The sequence below is a fragment of the Sapajus apella genome, unplaced genomic scaffold (assembly GCF_009761245.1).
Source record: "Sapajus apella isolate SASKATOON/1434 unplaced genomic scaffold, GSC_monkey_1.0 scaffold37, whole genome shotgun sequence".
In the NCBI taxonomy this organism is placed as follows: domain Eukaryota; kingdom Metazoa; phylum Chordata; class Mammalia; order Primates; family Cebidae; genus Sapajus; species Sapajus apella.
The window spans coordinates 881127-901510 of record NW_022436977.1 but is presented as its reverse complement, the minus strand read 5'-3'; the positions used below and the strand labels follow the sequence as shown (position 1 = coordinate 901510).

At 42.8% G+C, this 20384-nt stretch overlaps 1 protein-coding gene and 1 long non-coding RNA gene across 7 annotated transcripts in view; one reads left to right on the top strand and one right to left on the bottom strand.

The window, feature by feature from the left end:
- LOC116564245 overlaps positions 1-214 on the bottom strand; it is a 20426-nt gene extending 20212 nt beyond the window's left edge. The window contains exon 1 of the long non-coding RNA XR_004274811.1: positions 136-214. This is a non-coding gene — a long non-coding RNA (uncharacterized LOC116564245). The remainder of the gene's footprint in view (positions 1-135) is intronic.
- ZNF609 (zinc finger protein 609) overlaps positions 1-20384 on the top strand; it is a 242444-nt gene that overhangs the window by 129422 nt on the left and 92638 nt on the right. The gene's annotated exons all lie outside the window — the stretch shown is intronic.

Below are 20384 nucleotides of genomic sequence, written 5' to 3'. Positions count from 1 at the left end.
AGCCAAGATTGTGCCATTGCACTCCAGCCTGGGTGACATGAGTAAGACTCCATCTCAAAAAAAAAAAAAAAAAAAAAGGCTCTTTAGCGTGAGATAAGTGCTACAAAGGAAAATTACACCTGAGAGTCTATGGACCCAGGGTCCTGACACCTGTCTGTTGTCCTGGCTACTCAGGAGGCTGAAGCAGGAGGATCACTTAAGCCCAGGAATTAAAGGCTGCAGTGAGCTATGATTCCACCACTGCACTTTAGCCTGGGTGACAGAGCAAGATCTTGTCTCTAAAAAATAAATTAAAAAAAAAAAAGAAATAATGGCCAATGGCTCACACTTGTAATGCCAGCAATTTGGGAGGCCAAAGTCCAAGGATCTCTTGAGCCCAGGAGTTTGAGATGAGCCTGGGGCAACATAATGAGACCCTCTCTACAAAAAATGTAAAACTTAGTCAGGCATGTTGGCATGTGCCTGTAGTCCTGGCTACTCAGGAGGCTGAGATAGGAAGATTGCTGAGGGAGGATCACTTGAGCCCAGGCGGTCAAGGCTGTGGGCAGTGAGCCATGATCATGCCACTGCACTCCACTGCAGCCTGGGTGACAGAGTGAGACCTAGTCTCAAAAAAAAAAAGAAATAATTTTGTTCAGTTGTACAATGTTTTGGGGTGTGTGCGTGTGTGTTTTCTTTTTCTTTTCCAGAAATAGCCTTTTTTTTTTTTTTTTTTTTTTTTTTTTTGAGACGAAATCTTGCTCTGTTGTCTAGGCTGGAGTGCAGTGGCTCTCAATCACAGTTCACTGTAGCCTCGACCACCCAGGCTCAATGAGCTCCTTCCACCTCAACCTCCCAGGTAGCTGGGAAACAGGCATATACCACCACACCCAGCTAATTTCTTTTTTTCTTTTCTTTTTTTGTTTTTGATATGGAGTCTTACTCTGTATTGCCCAGGCTGGAGTACAGTGGCATGATCTTGGCTCACTGCAACCTCCGCCTCCTGGGTTCAAGTGGTTCTCTTGCCTCAGTGTCCTGAGTAGCGGGGATTAATGGTGTGTGCCACCATGCCTGGCTAATTTTTATATTTTTAGTAGAGACAAGGTTTCACCATGTTGGCTACGCTGGTCTCAAACTCGCAACCTCAAGTGATTCACCCACCTCAGGCTCCCAAAGTGCTGAGATTACAGGCATGAACCCCACGCCCGGCTTAATTTCTTTAGTATTTTTTGTAAAGATGACGTTTTGCCATGTTGCCCAAGCTGGTCTCAATCTCCTGGACTCAAGCCAGCCTTGGCCTTCCAAAGTGCTGGAATTATATGTGAGAGCCACTGCACTGGTCCCAGTGTCCTGTTTCAGAGATGGGGTCTTGCTGTGTCACCCAGGCTGGAGTACAGTGGCACAGCCATGGCTTACTACACCATCCAACTCCTGGACTCAAGTGATCCTCCTGCCTCAGTCTCCCAAGTAATTAAGACTATAGGCACATGCCACCACACCTGGCTAAGTTTTCGGGTTTTATAAAGAAAGTGGCTCGCTATCTTGCCCAGACTGGTCTCAGTCTCAAACTCTTGACCTCAAGTAGTCCTCCCACCTCAGCCTCCCAAACTGCTGGGATCACAGGCATGAGTGAGAAGTATGTTTTCTACTCCATGTATATTGCTTTCGCACTATGATAAAGTCAAAATTATAAATTGAACCATTATTAATTCAGGGACTCTAACGAAATGAGAACTTCTTGGAATGGGACTCCCTGTTTCTTCTTTCTGTAGTAGAAGAGAAACTAAATTATTTGATTTACAGGTAGGCAAAACCTTAATTTGAGGAAGAACAGATATTTCTGCATTGAGTCTGTTGCCATCACTGTGAAACTTTACTGGAAGTTTCTCTTTAGACTGGTGGAATCAGAAGCAATAACGTTTAGAAGCATATGTTTTCTGTCATATGTACTTGTTAGAAATGCGAAAATGTTATTTTTGTTATACACAGCTCTCTCCCTCCATTCTTGCAGTTTAACTTGATTTATTTCTTGCGCTCTCTCTCTCTCTCTCATTTTACATGATTGTGAGAGGCTGGGTGTATTATATTTGTAATACGCATGTTTCTCTGGGGCTCAAAAATGGCAATTTTTCAGCCAGGTATAGTGGCATATGCCTGTAGTCTCAGCACTTTGGGAGGCTGAGGCAAGAGGATCTCTTGAGGCCAGGAGTTTGAGACCAGCCTAGGCAACATAGTAAGACTCTGTCTCTACATACATTCATTAAAAAATTGTGGGTTTGTTTTTTTTTTCCACACCTATCATGCTTGGACTCTAAGCATGATGTCAGTCCATAGCCATTGGGTTTAGGTGCTGCTTTTATCTAAGTCCTAGCATTTTGAAGAGGTTCCCACTTGGCAGTGAAAATGCCTATCTGAATGTAGAGGTTCTCATTTTAATGGATACAGATAATAAAGCTCAAGTTAATAGTAGTGCTGTTAAGGATTGCTGCTCTTGATAAGTCATACCAGTTTGTATTTAGACAAAATCAGAGCTGGGTGTGGTGGCTTAAGCCTGTAATTCTAGCACTTTGGGAGACTGAAGCCAGAGAATTGCTTGAGCTCAGGAGGTTGAGACCAGCTGATAACATAGTAAGACCCTGTCTCTACAAAAAAAAATTTTTTTTAATTAGCCAGGTATGTTGGCATGCACCTGTAGTTCCAGCTCCTCAAGAGACCGGGATGGAAAGATCACTTGAGCCTGGGAGGCAGAAGTTGTAGTGAGCTGAGATCACAGCACTGTACTCCAGCCTAGGTAACTAAGCAAGACCCTGTCTCAAAAAAAAAAAAGATTGGAATTTAGAAGAGAGAATACAATTCTGACATTTTAATAATCTCATCTGAGGCCAAGAAAGCTTAAGTGACCACAACTAATGTCTAGGTATTTTGAAGGTGCTAGAAAATCATAATAGAAGCCAGGAAAGCTTCCTTTGCAAAATTAAGGTCTACTTTTCATAGAGGGAAGGGTAGGAGCAGATTGGGAGAGATCTCCCAGATCTTTTTAAAGATCGACAGCTGAAGTATTTACCCTGTAGGCATTTCCCCCTGTTAGAAGCTGTCCCTCCCAATTTTTTCTCCCAGAGGTTCCTTCTCAGAGAAATCATTAGCCAAATGCCTCGTTAAAGTGGAGATTAAGTGCTTTCTCTCCAGTTCCTTAGAAAATTATAGGATTATTACTGATTTGTCACCTACTGACCAGTTTTATCTTTGTGCTGTTGGATTATGCCACTTATTCAATAAGAAGGGGAAGAGGGGCTAGGTGGGGTGGCTCATGCCTGTAATCCCTACACTTCCGGGAATCTGAGGTGTGAGGATCACTTGAGCCTGGGAGTTTGAGACCAGCCTGGTCAACAGCCTGGTCAACATAATGAGACGCTGTCTTTAAAAAAAAAAAAAAAGAAAATAGAAAAAATTAGCCAAGCATAGTGGCAGGTGCTTGTGTTCCCAGCTACTTGGGAGGCTGAGGTAGGTGGATCTCTTAAGCCTTGGAAGTTGAGACTGCAGTGAGCTGCTGTGATCAAACCATTACACTCCAGCCTGGGCAGCGGGGTGAGACCCTAAAAAGAAGGCGAAGAGGAAAGCTGTAGAGACTACTGGAGATTATGGCAATCTTTTTCTCAGTATTGTTTTTTGTTTGTTATTTGTAGAGATGGAGTCTCACTATGTTGCCCATGCTGGTCTCAAACTCCCGGGATCAAGCGATTCTCCTACCTCAGCTTCCCACAGTGCTGAAATTCTAGATGTGAACCACCTTGCCTGGTGGTTTGGGGTTTTCTTTGTTTGTTTTTTTGTTTTTTGTTTTTTTGAGATGGAGTTTTGCTCTCTTTGCCCAGGCTGGAGTGCAATGGCACCTTATACCTCCGGGGTCCAAGTGATTCTCTTACCTCAGCCTCCTGAGTAGCTGGAATTACAGGCATGTACCACCACGCTTGGCTAATTTTGTATTTTTAATAGAGATGGGGTTTCACTATATTGGTCAGGCTGGTCTCGAACTCCTGACCTCAGGTAATTCACCTGTTTCATCCTCCCAGAGTGCTGGGATTACAATAGGCATGAACCACCATGCCTGGCCGTGGCCCTCAGTAGTAATAGTGCAACCAAGAAAATGCCTCAGCTACCCAAATGGGGTAGATGGTTTAACTACACACTGGAATGTTATTTAGGGCCTTTATCTCCTGAATTTGGCCCTGGCTTGCTCAAATGATCACTAGCAAGTTCCATTTTAGTTCTTCTGATGGAGCCCAGTATAGATTGGTACAAGAATTGTGAGGGTGTTGCTGCCTTGTGTGCACATGTTCGAACCTGAAATAAGGGTGGTCTTGAGAAGCTAAGAAAGAAGAACTCTATTTTTTTAATTGACGGTTTAGTAGGCAACTTCTGACCTGTTCTTAGTCTGAAAAGAGCTACTGATAGGAGGCTAATCATGGTTCTGAGATAAAGGTCAATGGATGAAGCCCTTTTGGAGGATCTGCAGGGCACATTTAACAACAACTGAAACTGCAGCTGCAGCAGCAGCAGCATTTATCAGACCATGTTCCAGGCAGTAATACTAAATGCTTTTTATATATTTAATTTAATTATTGTAATAGGTCTATGCAATACCTACTAGTATAATTTTTATTTTACTCATGAGAAAATTGTGGCTTAAAGAAGTTGCCTAAAGTTGCACATCCAGTAGTGGAGGATCTATTTAAAGCCAAGATGGCTATTTTCAAAGTCCATATGTCTTCATCATTATCTCCTTATTATCTTCACCTTTCTATTTGAAGAAGTCTTTTTTCCCTTATCTCATCTGTTCTTAACCAAGGCCCTCCTCTACTACTTCCTAAAATAGTTCACATCTATGGAGCTTCTCAGGGATATACTTTTTTGTGAGATTTTTCTTTCTGTAAGATAATTAAATGGCTTTGAGACCAGCCTGGCTAACACAGTGAAACCCCATCTCTACTAAAACTACAAAAATTAGCTGGACATGGTGGCTCCCAGCTACTCGGGAGGCTGAGGCAGGAGAATTGCTTGAACCCAGGAGAAAGAGGTTGCAGTGAGATGAGATGTTTGTTTTTATGAGACAGACTCTCGCTCTGTCGCCCAGGCTGAAGTGCAGTGGCTTCATCTCGGCTCACTGTGATTTTCCTGCTTCAGCCTCCTGAGTAGCTGGGACAACAGGCTTGTGCCACCACGTCCAACTAATTTTTGTATTTTTAGTAGAGACAGGGTTTCACCATGTTAGCCAGGATGGTCTCGATCTCTTGACCTCGTGTTCCGCCCACCTTGGTCTCCCAAAGTACTGGGATTGCAGGCGAGAGCCACCATGCCTGGCCTAATTTTTATATTTTCTATTTATTTGTTTGTTTGTTTATTTATGAATGAATGAATGAGACATGGTCTCACTACGTTGCCCAGACTGGAGTGCAGTGGCTATTCACAGGCGCAATCCCACTACTGATCAGCATGGGAGTTTTGACCTGCTCCGTTTCTGACCTGGGCCGGTTCACCCCTCCTTTGGCAACCTGGTGGTCCCCCACTCCCGGGAGGTCGCCATACTGATACCAAACTTAGTGCAGACAGCCAATCGGCATAGTGCACTACAGCCCAGAACTCCTGGGCTCAAACATTCCTCCCACCTCAGCCTCCCGAGTAGCTGGGATTACAGGCTCGCGCCACCGTGCCTGGCTAATTTTTGTGTTTTTCAATAGAGATGGGGTTTCACTGTGTTGGCCAGGCTGGTCTCAGACATCTGACCTCAGGTGATCCGCCTGCCTTAGCCTCCCAGAGTGCTCGGATTGTAGGCATTGGCCACTGTGCTTGGCCTTTTTTTCACTTAGCTGGGCATGGTGGAATGTGCCTGTGGTCTTAGCTATTTGGGAGACAGATAGGTCACTGGAGCTCTGGGGTTCAAGGCTGCAGTGAGCCTTGATCTCACCACTGCACTCCAGCCTGTCAATAGTGGGGAGACCCTGCCTCAAAAAAAAAGGAAGATATTTCTCTCAGCTTGTTTATACAAGTGAAAATTAGGACAACCTAAATATCCATCTATAGGTAATTGGCCAAATGAATCATGGTTTGTTCGTTCAAAGTAATTCTATTCAACTGGGCATGGTGGCTCATGCCTATAATCCCAGCACTTTGGGAGGCCAAGGCAGGTGGATCACTTGAGGCCAGGAATTTGAGACCAGCCTGGCCAACAAGGGTGAAAACCCATCTTTACTAAAAATTAAAAAATTAGCCAGCTGTGGTGGCGGGTGCCTCTAATCCCCGCTACTTGGGAGGCTGAGGCATGAGAATTGCTTGAACCTGGAAGGTGGAGACTGCAGCGAGTCAGAATCGCACCACTATACTCCAGCATGGGTACCAGAGTGAGACTCTGTCTCAAAAAAAAAAATATTATTGATTGATTGATTAATTGAGACAGAGTTTTGCTCTTGTTGCCCAGGCTGGAGTGCAATGGCACAATCTTGGCTCTCTGCTAACTCTACCTCCTGGGTTCAAAGGATTCTCCTGCCTCAGCCTCCTGAGTAGCTGGGATTACCAGTGCACACCACTGCGCCCAGCTAATTTTTGTATTTTTAATGGAGACAGGGTTTTGTTGGTCAGGCTGGTCTTTAGCTCCTGATCTTCTGCCTGCCTTGGCCTCCCAGAGTGCTGGGATTACAGCGCTGTGCCCTGCCTAATAATGATAATAATTCTATTTAAGCATTTAAAATTACGTTTTAAATTGGCAAGGTGTGGTGGCTCACAAGGCCTGTAATCCCGGTACTCTGGGGAGCCGAGGTGGGCAGATCACCTGAGGTCAGGAGTTCGAGACCAGCCTGGCCAACATTCCGAAATCCCATCCCTTATAAAAATGTATGTGTGTGTGTGTGTGTGGCGGTGGGGGGGAGGGGGTGGGGGCCAGGCTCGATGGTTCATGCCTGTAATCCCAGCACTTTGGGATGCTGAGGCAGGTGGAGATTGGGGTTGTAGACCAGCCTGGCCAACATAGAGAAACCACGTCTGTACTAAAAATACAAAAAAATTAGCCGGGCATTGTGGCGCATGCCTGTAATCCCAGCCACTCAGCAGGATGAGGCAGGAGAATCTCTTGAACCCAGGTGGTAGAAGTTATGGTGAGCCGAGATTGTGTCATTGCACTCCAGCCTTGGCAGTAAAAGCACAACTATGTCTCAAAAAAAAAAAAAAAAAAAAAGAGCTGGGCATAGCGGTGGGCATCTGAAATACCAGCTACTCAGGAGGCTGAGGCAGAAGAATCGCTTGAACCCAGGAGGCGGAAGTTGCATTGCGCAGAGATTGCGCCACTGCACTCCATCCTGGGCAACAGAGTGAGACTCTGTCTCAAATTAATTAATCAATTAATTTAATTAAGTAAAATTATGTTTTAAGTTATAGCTTATTGAACCAAAAATGTTCATGATGCACTGAAATTCTGATAATCTGGCCTGTTATAATCTGAAAAGTCAAGTCTTTATAGATGAAATAAGAGTAATCCAGAATGTTCTCTCGTTTGTTGTTGAGACAGGGTCTCATTTTGTAGTGCAATCACAGCTTACTATAACCTCTGCCTCTTGGACTCACATAATCCTCCCACCTCAGTTTCCCCAGTAGCTGGGACTACAGGTGCACGCCACTACACCTGGCTAATTTTTTGGTTTTGTTTTTGTTTTTTTGGATACAGAGTCTTGCTCTGTCACACAGGCTGGAGTGCAGTGGTGCCATCTCAGCTCACTGCAGCCTCTGCCTTCCGGGTTTAAGCAATTCTGCCTCAACCTCCTGAATAGCTGGGATTACAGGTGTATGCCACCATGCCTGGCTAATTTTTGTATTTTTAGTAGAAATGAGCTTTCACCATATTGGCCAGGATGGTCTTGAACTCCTGACCTCATGATCCACCCACCTCCACCTCCCACAGTGCTGGGATTACAGGCATAAGCCAACATACCCGGCCCTATTTTTTTTTGTAGAGACAGGGTTTCACCATTTTGCCCAGACTGGTCTCAAACTCCTAGGCTCAAGTGATCCACCCACCTTGGGCTCCCAAAGTGGTGGGATTACAGGTGTGAGCCACTGTACCTGGCCATTCCAGAACATTCTGATGATTCAACCATAACTCATTTCATAGTATAATTGAGTGGATAAGAAGGACTGGTGTTTGCTGTCTCGCCATATTAATAGTTTTGTGTTGGAACTCCTTGACTGTCAATCATGTTTGAGGAAGATGTAAAAATGTAATACTTTTAAGATTAGGAGAGGTTTAAAGGGTTTTATATCATGAACACGCATATTAAGGATGAAGCATGGCTCTGCCCTCTTAAAAGACCAAAGAAATATTCCATCAGCAGTTTACTTTAGAAGAAATGAAAGAGGCCGGGCGCGGTGGCTTAAGCCTGTAATCCCAGCACTTTGGGAGGCCGAGGCGGGTGGATCACGAGGTCAAGAGATCGAGACCATCCTGGTCAACATGGTGAAACCCCGTCTCTACTTAAAATACAAAAAACATTAGCTGGGCATGGTGGCGTGTGCCTGTAATCCCAGCTACTCAGGAGGCTGAGGCAGGAGAATTGCCTGAACCCAGGAGGCGGAGGTTGCGGTGAGCCGAGATCGCGCCATTGCACTCCAGCCTGGGTAGCAAGAGTGAAACTCCGTCTCAAAAAAAAAAAAAAAAGAAAAAAAAAAAGAAGAAGAAATGAAAGAATAGGTTGATGCTGAACCCATTCCCAGAGCCAGGTAGCTGAAAGGGCACTGTGATTGTTATCTTACTAGGAACACATGGAGTGGGAGTAAGGCAGTTTTCTGCAGAAAAAAAGGATTCTGGGCAGACAAAAACTACATGTGCACTATTTTTAATTAAAACCAGAGAAGGTAAAGACTTGGAGGACATATGCTCAATTTTTTTTTCTTGATTCAGGTTCTTACTCTGTCACCCAGGCTGGAGTGCAGTGTCGTGACAATCAGCTCACTGTAACCTCCACCTCCTGAGCCCAGGTGATCCTCTCACCTCAGCGTCCTGAGTGGCTGGGACTATAGGCTTGTGACACCATGTCCAGCTAATTTTTTTTTTTTTTTTTTGGTCTGGCTAAATTTTTTGTAGTATTTTTGGTAGAGACGAGGCTTCACCGTGTTGCCCAGGCTGGTCTCTAACTCCTGAGCTCAAGCAATCCGCCTGCCTTGGCCTCCCAAAGTGCTGGGATTACAGGCATGAGCCACTGCACCTGGTCACAAAATATAAAGATTTTAAGGTCCATTGACTTTTAAATTCCAGAGGCTGGTCCAATCAGAATAAAGGTAAGGATTTTTGTTAGGTAATTAGAAAAGAACATGTCTCTTTCTACTAAGTTGGGAGCTATGAGCTTATAAATTTTGGGCCAGGCATGGTGGGTCATCCCAGCACTTTGGGAGGCCAAGGCAGGTGGATCACCTGAGGTCAGGAATTCGAGACCAGCCTGGCCAACAAGCGTGTAACCCCATCTCTACTAAAAATACAAAAAATTGGCCAGATGTGCAGGTGGATCACGAGGTCAGGCAACCGAGACCATCCTGGCCAACATGGTGAAACCCTGTCTCTACTAAAAATACCAAAAAATTGACCTGGTGGTACACACCTGTAGTCCCAGCTACTCAGGAGGCTGAGGCAGGAGAATTGCTTGAACCCAGGAGGTGGAGATTGCAGTGAGCTGAGATTGCGCCACTGCACTACAGCCTGGGGGACAGTGTGAGACTTTGTCTAAAAAAAAAAAAAATACAAAAAATTAGCTGAGCATGGTGACAGGAATCTGAAATGCCAGCTACTCGGGAGGGTGAGGCTGGAGAATCGCTTGAGCCTGAGGGGTGGAGGTTGCATGCAGTGAACCGAGATTGCGTCACTGCACTCCAGCCTGGGCAACAGAGCATGACTGTGTCTCAAAACAACAACAACAAAAGGTGATACAGCCACCTTGCAACCCAGGAAGAGATCCTGGCTGACAAGGGAGCTGTACCAGAGAAAACAACACCAAGAGTGGGTTCGAAATCGGGCCCCACGACATCATTTGAGCCCCTACATCATGCCATGCCTGATTTGGACTTTTTCAGTTACACCGAGAGCCACTAAATTCCCTTTTTGTTTAAGTCAGATTGGCAGTGGTTTTCTATTACTTCTAACTGAACTAGTCCTAAGACAATTTCCTTAGGGGTCATAACATAAAACTGCTTCATGCCTTGAAGTGAAGTGACTTGCTTAAGGTTGGCCAGGCATGGTGGCTCATGCCTGTAATCCAAGCACTTTGGAGGCCAAGGTGGGTGGATCACCTGAGGTCGGGAATTCAAGACCAGCCTGACCAACATAGTGAAACCCTGTCTTTATAACAAAACAAAACAAAACAAAACAAAACAAAAAAACCTGGCCCCCTCCCACCTCCTTTATAAGATAATTACTCCAATGTGTAAATCACTTTAAGGAGGTTTGGGGTAAAGTCTGTGATGGGTTTGAGGATGCCATTTAAGTAATGGTCTCTTAGTGTTATTTGGAATGACAATGACTGCTATTGAGAGAAAACTGACCCCACCGTCATAGCTCTTATTTTTCTCAGACTTTAGATAAGTGGGCTTTCCATAGACCACAGTATCTTCATGATTGGTAGCTTAATAAGTAAATTATTTGTGAGCTCACTGGATAGCATTTGACTAGCTGTTTTAATGTTGCCTATTCCTTGGGCCTCCTAAGGTTCTAGAATCAGCAGACTCGTATTTCCATGGTGTGTCTAGTAATATGGAATTAAATATGGACCTCAAATATATGCCAAGCTCTTTGTTGCCTTAGGAGTTTGCATATGCTGTTCCCTCTGCCTGTAGTGCTCTTGGCTCTTCACATGGGTGGCTCCTCTTCTTCTCATCTTTCAGGCTTCAGTTTAAATCCAGCTTTAGAGATGCCATCTCTGATTATGGGAGGTAGCTCCCTTCTCATTGTTCTTTATCATATGACCTATTTGTTTCCTAACAGCAATTTCTAATTTATATCTAATTTGTATTTACTTACCAGTCTTTTTGATTTACCACCTGTACCCAGTGTATATAGTGTAAGAGCCACACATAAGAAATACTCAATAATTATTTGTTAAATGATTGGGTTCTGTGTATCCTAGGCTTGAAAAATATTAAAAAGCACTACTTCTACCCTTTCACCAGCCCTGCCCCAAGTACCTTAATTGCCCTCACACCTCTACTGACTGAAAATACGGCAGGAATCCTGAAGAGAAAGGGGAACTAAAAGCTGTACTTAACTGCTGTGCTGATAGTTGTCTCAGGCAGTTTTGAATTAATATTTTATTATCTCTGTTCTTCAGCCTGTCATGCCTTGTTTTTTCTCTTCCTTGTGACTTTTCACCTACCCACTTGACTCTGACTCAGATTCCTGACACTTAAAGGGTATATCAGAGAAATGAGATGGCCCTGAGCGCAGGGGAGGAAGGATGGAATGACAAGGGCCACCAGAAACCATTTTCAGGACTCTAATCACTCTAAGGTCACAGTTTAGAGTCTAGAATGAGAAGGACTTTGAGTGCCTCTTTTTCTTGCTCAGTGCCCCCAGCTTGAGTGCTTAGCTGGCAGGCGGGCACCTTTTCCTCCTCAGTTACTGTCAAAGCAACATGAAGGTCAGACAGAAAGAGACAAATGAGAGCAGCTCAGGGAAAGGAGGTTACCACGGTAACAAGAAGGAGGGACTGCTATTTGGAAACAGGCCTAATCTTTCTCCTCCTCCTCCCTCCTCCTCAGAACAGGAAGATGGGTATTGTTTAGCTGACCTGCATCCTTGGGGTGGGAACCATAATCCCTTTCTGACAGTTCCCAGTGACACTGGAGTGAACTGTTTTGCATTTTAATTTGATAAGCAGCAGCTGCAGTTTTCTCTGAAGTGCTGGAAACATGGCTTTTTCTGGCCCTGTTCCAGATAGGATTCTGGTTGCCACAGAGAGGGGTTTGATATTGTTGTTTATTTCTCAACAAAGATCTTGCATATTTGCATATGTGTGAAAGATGCTTCTAGACAACCAGAATCAAATGAATACAGGCTGTCTATTATGAATATCTGCCCTAGGAAGGTCACAGAGATACTGCCTCATCCCCAGCTCACAGGACCACCCAGCTGCCCTGGGCCAGTCCTGTTCCCAGTGACCTGTGCAATGGATGTTCTGACTTAGTGTCCTTACCTCTCTGCCTCCCCCATCTACTTATATGTTACACTATTCTCACTCCCTTCCCTTACCTGCCCTTATAATAAGCCTTCACTATGTACATAAACATGCCTTCCTTTTCTTTCAAAATAAAAAGAGCATTTTAATCTAGAATAATAAATTATCAATGTAATGAAAAATTAAATGCAAAAAACGTAAGAGAAACTAAAAATCATCTATAATCTTATTATGCAGACATGATGGCTAGAACATTCTTCCAGATCTAACCATCTATCAGCTTTATTTTGTTTTGAGACAGATGTCTCACTCTGTCACCTAGGCTGGAGTGCAGTGGCACAGTCTCAGCTCATTGCAAACTCTGCCTCTTGGGTTCAAGCGATTCTTGTGCCTCAGCTACCCGAGTAGCTGGGATTACAGGCATGCACCACCACACCCAGCTAATTTTTGTATTTTTAGTAGAAACGGGGTTTCGCCATGTTGGCCAGGCTGGTCTCAATCTCCTGACCGCAAATGATCCACCTGCTTCAGCCTCCCGAAGTGCTGGGATTACAAGTGTGATCCACCACATCTAGCATGTATCTGCTGATCTACACATTGTATGAGTCATATATACTTATGTATAGATCAATTTATTTTTAATTTTTAATTTTGTAATACTTCTCAAAAAAAGTAGAGTTAAATTTAACATTAATTAATGGGCACATGGTGCGTTGTACTCCTTTTTCCTTTTATTCACTAAAAAATATGTTGTAGATATGTCATTGATGTAGATAGAGATCTATGCTATAATGGACTTATAGATTATTTCTGTTTTTTTTGGGGGGGGTTTGGCTATTAAAGACAACGTTGAAGAAAACTGTACGTCATACATCTTTGTGTATTTATCCTGTTATCTTCTTGATACAGATTCTAGAAATTGAACTTTGGGGCAAAAGAACATGTGTATTTTATATTTTTAAAAATTTTTTTAAAGATGGGGTTTCACCATGATGGCCAGGCTGTTCTTGAACTCCTGGCCTCAGATGATCCATCCACCTCGGCCTCCCAGAGTTCTAGGATTACAGGCGTTAGCCACTGTGCCCAGCCGTATTTTATATTTTAACACATATTGCCAAACTGTCCTCTAGAGAGGGCACCAACTAATACTGCATAAGAGTGCCTATTGTTTTTACATACTCTTGCCAAGGAATTGAGTTTGTAAATATGTTATTGAATCCTTAAAAATACTCACATGACCCCTTCAGATTTTACACTGAAGACCTATTTACTTCTTTTCCAGGCTTCTCTTTCCTATAGTGCTGGCAACTGAGCAAAGTAAAAAAAAAAGAAAAAAAAAAAAAGAAAAAAATTATTTTGTGTTTTTTATTCCTTAGTTTTTGACAAGATATCAAAGGAAAAAGTAACAAATTTAAAAAACACCAAATCACATTCATCTCTTCAACCTCCCTCGAACCAAAACCAAACCTGTGTTGTGCTTTATTTCGTTTTGTTTTTTTAATTTTCTTTCAATGATGGACTATCATTCTCTCAAAAAAAAATTTTTTTTTTTTTTTTTAAGACAGAGTCTTGCTCTATCACCAGGTGTCAGGCTGGAGTGCAGTGGTGCAATCTCAGCTCACTGCAGTCTCTGCCTCCTGGGTTCAAGCAATTCTCCTGCCTCAGCTCCCCAAGTAGCTGGGACTACAGGCACGCACCACCATGCCCAGCTAACTTTTGTACTTTTTAGTAGAGACGGCTTTCACCATGTTGGTCAGGATGGTCTCGATCTCTTGACATTGTGATCCACCTGCCTCAGCCTCCCAAAATGCTGGGATTACCAGCGTGAGCCACCGTGCCTGGCCTCATTCTCTCAGATTTAAGCTCCAAAGACTGAGATGCTTGTCTCTTTGTTCATAGCTGTATTCTCAGTGCCTAGACTAGTGCCTGGCATGTATTAGGTGCTCAGTAAATATTTATGGAATAAATCCTCTCTCAGCCATCTTAATCAGAAATACTAATCATACCTAACTCTTTTACTGATTACCTACATATATTTGCCTTGCAAAGTCAAATTGCTTGTAGGTCCTGAATGCCTGTTGAGTTCTTCCCTTTAACCCTTTTACTTCTGACCTTTCTTACTGTTTTTATTCCTAGAAGTCCTCCTTTTCAATCTCTCGAGTTTACTCCCCTCCTTCTACTAATTTTAACTTTGGATATACGGATACACTAACATCATCCCTTTCTTTCATTCCTCAGTGGCTTCCTGCAAGGTCAAGTCCCAGCTGAACTCTTCCTGTACTCTTTAACGAAACCAGTTTGTTGTTCTTTGAATATGTTGTGTTTCTTCGTGCCTGTGTGCCTTTGAAGAGGCTGTTCCCTCTGCCTAGAATATGCTCTCTTCTTTTTTGGGGAAACATCTACTTATCTGTTAAGTCCATTCCAGCATGAGGTCGTCCTTATTCCCTCTGGCAATTATTCCCTGTGCAGGATACTTGCAATCCTTTGTTCACTTCTGTTATGATTATTTGTTTGACAGTTTGCCAGTTAATCTAATCTGAAATGAAACTTTGTGGCCAGGCACAGTGGCTCATGCCTGTATTGAAACTTTGTGGCCAGGTGCCTTGCCTCATGCCTGTAGTTCTAACACTTTGGGAGGCCAAGGCAGGCAGTTAACTTAAGGCCAGGAGTTCAAGATGAGCCTGGCCAACATAGCGAAACCCTGTCCCTACTAAAAATAGAAACATTAGCCTGGCGTGGTGGCAGCACTCCTGTAGTCCCAGCTATTGGGGAGGCTGAGGCAGGAGAATCTCTTAAACTTGGAAGGCAGAGTTTGCAGTGAGCCAAGATTGTGCCCACTGTACTCCAGTTTAGATAACAAAGCAAGATCCCATCTCTGAAAGAAAGCAAGCAGGGATGGTGGGCGTTGGGGAGAAGAAGAGGGAGCAAGGAAAGAAGAAAAGAAGGGGGGGGGGGGGAGGAAAAAAAAAGCAGTTGCCTCCATTTTTATAAGCCCTATTTGTTAAGTATGTTCTACAAAATTCTAAATTTTGGTTATTTGGTATTTTGGGTTTTATTGGTCTGTTTATCAAGGCTTGACTGCTTTATGATATCAGTTCTACTTCAAAGTATATTTGTGCTGAAAAATTAGAACCATTTTATGATGCAACTATAAGGAAATATCATTATTTTTGTGTGTCCTTGCCCATTCCACGCTCTGCCACCACCCGCTTGGTCTTATAAGTCCTTGCAGTTCAGCCATCACCTTCTTGCATTTGTTCCCCTCACTCCAAATCTGTGTTCTCCGTGTTATGCCTCTTCCTTACCCAACAGGTTGCTAAGTCTTGGGATTTGGCCCTCTTGTTCCTGATGCCGCCATTCTGGTTGAACATTGCCATTAATTTTTTATGTAAAACTATATTGTTTTACTGTAAAGCATTTTCTTCCCATGAAACCCAGAGCATAAAGTGGGAGGAGAGCAGTAATGGATGATGAGGCTGAGGAAGGAGACAAATAATTCGTTATTGCATTTAATGAGCATGAACTGAGCTGGACAGTGTGCTGAGTGGTCAACGGGCTTGATCTCTTCTGTTCCCAGCAGCCATGTGAGATAATTAAATCCCCATCAGATGACACACTCATGTGTAAAGTTTGAATCACTTGAGGAAGGTCATAGAGCTATTGTGGGTAGAACTGAGACTCATACCTAAGGATTTACCAAAATTAATGTGTAAATCAAGATCTAAAAATAAATAAAATTATTGGACAACCTTTGATTGTTGTGGGGTTTTTTTTTTTTTTTTTTAACAAAAGATGAATGTGCTTAAGCAAGAGGACTACTAAAGAACAAGTTCCCTCTTTTCTATTTGACAAAGCACCTTGAGTTTTATTGAGTTCAGATGTCTAAGTCGAAATTAATCATATTTGAGAATATTGAAATAATTTTCACACAGCAATCCTATCGTCTAGGGTATTCTCCTAAATGGGAGCATACCAGAAGACTACAGATAGGCAAATATTCCAGTTTTCAAAATTGCAAACCATACATAGTGCTTAACAGTGATCTTCAGCAAAATCCTAGAACAGAATATAAACAGATCACTGTGAACTGCTTGCTCTCTCCTTCCTTGGCCTTCTAAGCTTCTTAGGAGTAGCTTAGTATAGTGGAAAAGAGCATAAGCTTCTAAGTCAGACATCCATTGGTTCAACTCCTGACCCTGCCATTTCACTGGGTAATTACAGTCAAGTCAGTTAACCTTCTTGCAGCTCTGTTTATTTTCTGTCAACAAAAGCTATCATTTACTTCAAAGGAGTGTTATGAGATTTAATAAGATAACATGTAGAACTCCTGGCACACAGTAGGCATACAATAAATTCTAATTATCTTCCTTTCACCTCATCATGCTTTTGTTTACCCAGTACAGTTTAGCTTTTGGGCCCTACTTTTTTCTGCAACTAGAACTTCTTGCTAAGTTTATTTAACATTAACCCATCTTCTTCTTTAAACTTAATTTCCTCTTGATTTCTTGTGACACTGTTTGGTTTTGGTTCGTTCTTCTTTATTACTGTATGCGTTCTGGAGCCAAATTGTCTGAGCTTGAATCCCGGTGTCATCACTTAGTAGTAACTTTGGCCAGGTTAGTTATCTAGTCCCTCTAGCGTTGATAATTCATCTTTAAAAGCAGGTACTAATAGTCATTACCCCAGAGGGTTGTTTTAAGGAATAAGTGAAATACACATAAAATGCTTTGGAAAGTGCTTGGCACATGCACAGTAAGCAATAAATTAACGTTTGCTTTTTTCGTTATGATGATTATCATTTTCAGACTTTGTGGTCTTTTCTTCCTGGATTTACTCATTTAAATGTTGATGTTCCTTGGGTTCTCTCAGATTTCCTCCTTTTTTCTCTCCAATCTCCTCAGGCTTTCTTACCCAGCAAGCTTATGACTTCCATTAACTACTGCCCTGACTTTTCTCCGGAGTTCCTGTTCTTTGCATCCAGCTGCCTATTTAAAACTCATGTCTGAAGTTGAACTGTTTTTTCGCTTTTATCCTACCAGTAATTTGCTGTTGCTGCTGTTGTGTTCTTATATCTCCTGTCTGAGATAATGGCATCAGAAATCTTTAAATCAGATTTTTCTTAACCTCCTTGACTTGAGTCAGTCACAGAGTCTTTTTTTTTTTTTTTTTTTTTTGTGTCGGAGTTTTGCTCTTATTACCCAGGCTGGAGTGCAATAGCGCGATCTCGGCTCACCGCAACCTCCGCCTCCTGGGTTCAGGCACTTCTCCTGCCTCAGCCTCCTGAGTAGCTGGGATTACAGGCACACGCCACTATGCCCAGCTAATTTTTTGTATTTTTAGTAGAGATGAGGTTTCACCATGTTGACCAGGATGGTCTCGATCTCTTGACCTTGTGATCCACCCACCTCAGCCTTCCAAAGTGCTGGGATTACAGGCGTGAGCCACCGCGCCCGGCCTTTTTTTTTTTTTTTTTTTTTTGAGATGGAGTCTCACTCTTGTCACTCAGGCTGGAATGCAGTGAAGTAATCTCGGCTCCCTGTAACCCCCGCCTCCCAGGTTCAAGCAGTTCTCCTGCCTCAGCCTCCCAAGTAGCTGGGATTACAGGTGCCTGCCACCACACCTGGCTAATTTTTATATTTTTAGTAGAGATGGGGTTTCACCATGTCACCCAGGTGGTCTCAAACTCCTGACCTCAGGTGATCTGCCACCCTGCCCTTCCAAAGTCCTGGGCTTACAGGTGTGAGCCACTGCGCCTGGCCCACAGTGCCTTTCTTTATCATAATATGTAATCTCCCACCACACCCTCCAACCCCTTTGTGCCAAACTATTGTGGCCTCGGTTGTACCTGACTAAAATAACCAAGTCTTTTCTTGTTCCTCTGTTGAATTTATCCCTTAAGATTCAACTGAAATGTCACCTTCCTCTCCCCCAGGTAGACACAAATGATTCTGCTCCGTTTGTACTTACCTCTTTTGCATTCTTTATGACATTCCTTTAATTACTTGTTCACATTTTTGTACTTCAACCAACCTTGGGACAGGGACCATATTATATTTCTCAATATAGTATAATGCTTACACCATAGCAAGTATTTAATGTTGCTGAAAGGAATTCAGAAAAAGAATGCATGCTAGGAACCAAATTAAGTTCTAAAGCAAGACTTGCTAAACTAATTTGTCTCTCTCTCCTTTTTCCCCCAACAGAGTTGTTAGTTGGGTAGATTAGAGTGCCTTGATTTCTTCAAGATATTTGAAAAAGCATTTTATGATACTCTTGATGACATGTTGATGAAATGTGGACTAGATGGTGATATACTTGGGTGATTTTATAGCTGACTGAAGAGCTATATTTAAAGATTATAGATGACTAGATGTTTGTCAGCAAGGTAGAGGTCGTGTACCACAAGACTTTTGCCTTTGGTCCATTCTTGTTCAATATTTGTATTATTACTTTGTATTATTACTTCAGGGACTAAATAAAATGTACATATATAAATTTGTGGGCAGTGTAGTGGTCATGACTTTAGTGGTCATGACTTTTTCAGTTGTGATAGAAATCTAGCTCAAGCTAGTTTAAGCAAACAAAGGATTTGTAGATTCCCAGGAATGGAGTTTATTAGTTTAGCAGGGTCTCAAATAATCCCATCAGGATTCTGTCTTTTTTTACCTCCATTTTGCTTTCCCCAAATTTGGCTTTATTCTTAGGGAAGTTTTCTTAGTAAGTCTGACAAAATGGCCTCTGGCAGCTTCAGATTTTGTTAGTCCTTCTTGCTTAAGGTACCAAAGGAAGAAAGAAACAGTATAACCTGTAGAGAACCTGTTTCATGTAGTTTTGGATGCACTATAAATCTGCACCAGCTCGTATAGTGCAGAGAGGTGAAAGAATGCATTTCCCACAGGAAAAAGAGATGCTTCTGCTAGAAGAAGGGAGAGAAAGCATGACAAAAAGCCAAAACTGTACCACCATGAACCACTACAGATCTCAAGTGCTGGATGTCTGAACAGAGATTAACAGTGTTGCAACACTAAAAACATGGAGTTAACAAGATACTACCATTACCATCATTATTGTCTAATATTTATTGAACTTTTACTGTATAGAGCTAGGCACTGTACACTAAGCACTTTACATTCAGTTAATCATTACAATGACCTTATGAAATATAGGTAACTTGAATGGTTTGGTTTTATTTTACAGAAGAGGAAACTGAGGCTCAGAAAGATTACATAATGTTATTAGTGGTCAACCAGCTATTAAGTAATAGAACTGAGATTTCAACCAGTCTGTCTTTCAGCAAGATTAGCTTATTTATTTATTTGGGGTATAGAGTCTCACTCTGTCACCCAGGCTGGAGTGCAGCAGCAAAATCATGGCTTATTGCAGCCTCAACTTCCTGGGCTCAAGCAATCCTCCTGCCTCAGCCTTAGAGAAGCTGTATCTACAAGGACCCACCACCATGCCTACCTAATGTTAAAGCTTTTTGTAGGCCAGGCGCGGTGACTCACGCCTGTAATCCCAGCACTTTGGAAAGCCAAGCGCATGGATCACGTGAAGTCAGGACTTAGAGACCAGCCTGGCCAACATGGTGAAACCCTGTCTCTACTAAAAATTTAAAAAATTAGCCGGGTGTAGTGGCACGTGCCTGTAATCACAGCTACTCGGGACTGCTGAGGCAGGAGAATCACTTGAACCCAGGAAGTGAAGATTGAGCTGAGACCACGCCACTGCACTCCAGCCTAAGCAAAAGAGTAAGACTCCATCTCAAAAAAAAAAAAAAAATGAGAGACAGGTTCTTACTATGTTCCCCAGGCTGGTCTCAAATTCCTGAATTCAAGCAATCCTCCCACCTTGGCCTACCAAAGTGCTGGGATTATAGGCATGAGCCACTGCTTCTGCCAAGATTAGCATTTAAAATTTAAAATGGTTACATCAGTAATCCTAATACTTTGGGAGGCCGAGGTGGGAGGATAACTTGAGTTCAGGAGTTCGAGAGCAGTCTGGCCAACATGCTGAAACCCTGTCTCTACTAAAAATACAAAAATTACAGGCATAGTGATGCACTCCTGTAGTTCCAGCTACTTGGTAGGCTGAGGCAGGAGAATCGCATGAACCCAGGAGGCAGAGTAAGCCGAGACTGCGTCACTGCATTCCAGCCTCGGTGGCAGAGTGAGACTCTGTCTCAAAAAAAAAAAAAAAAAAGGAATGAAA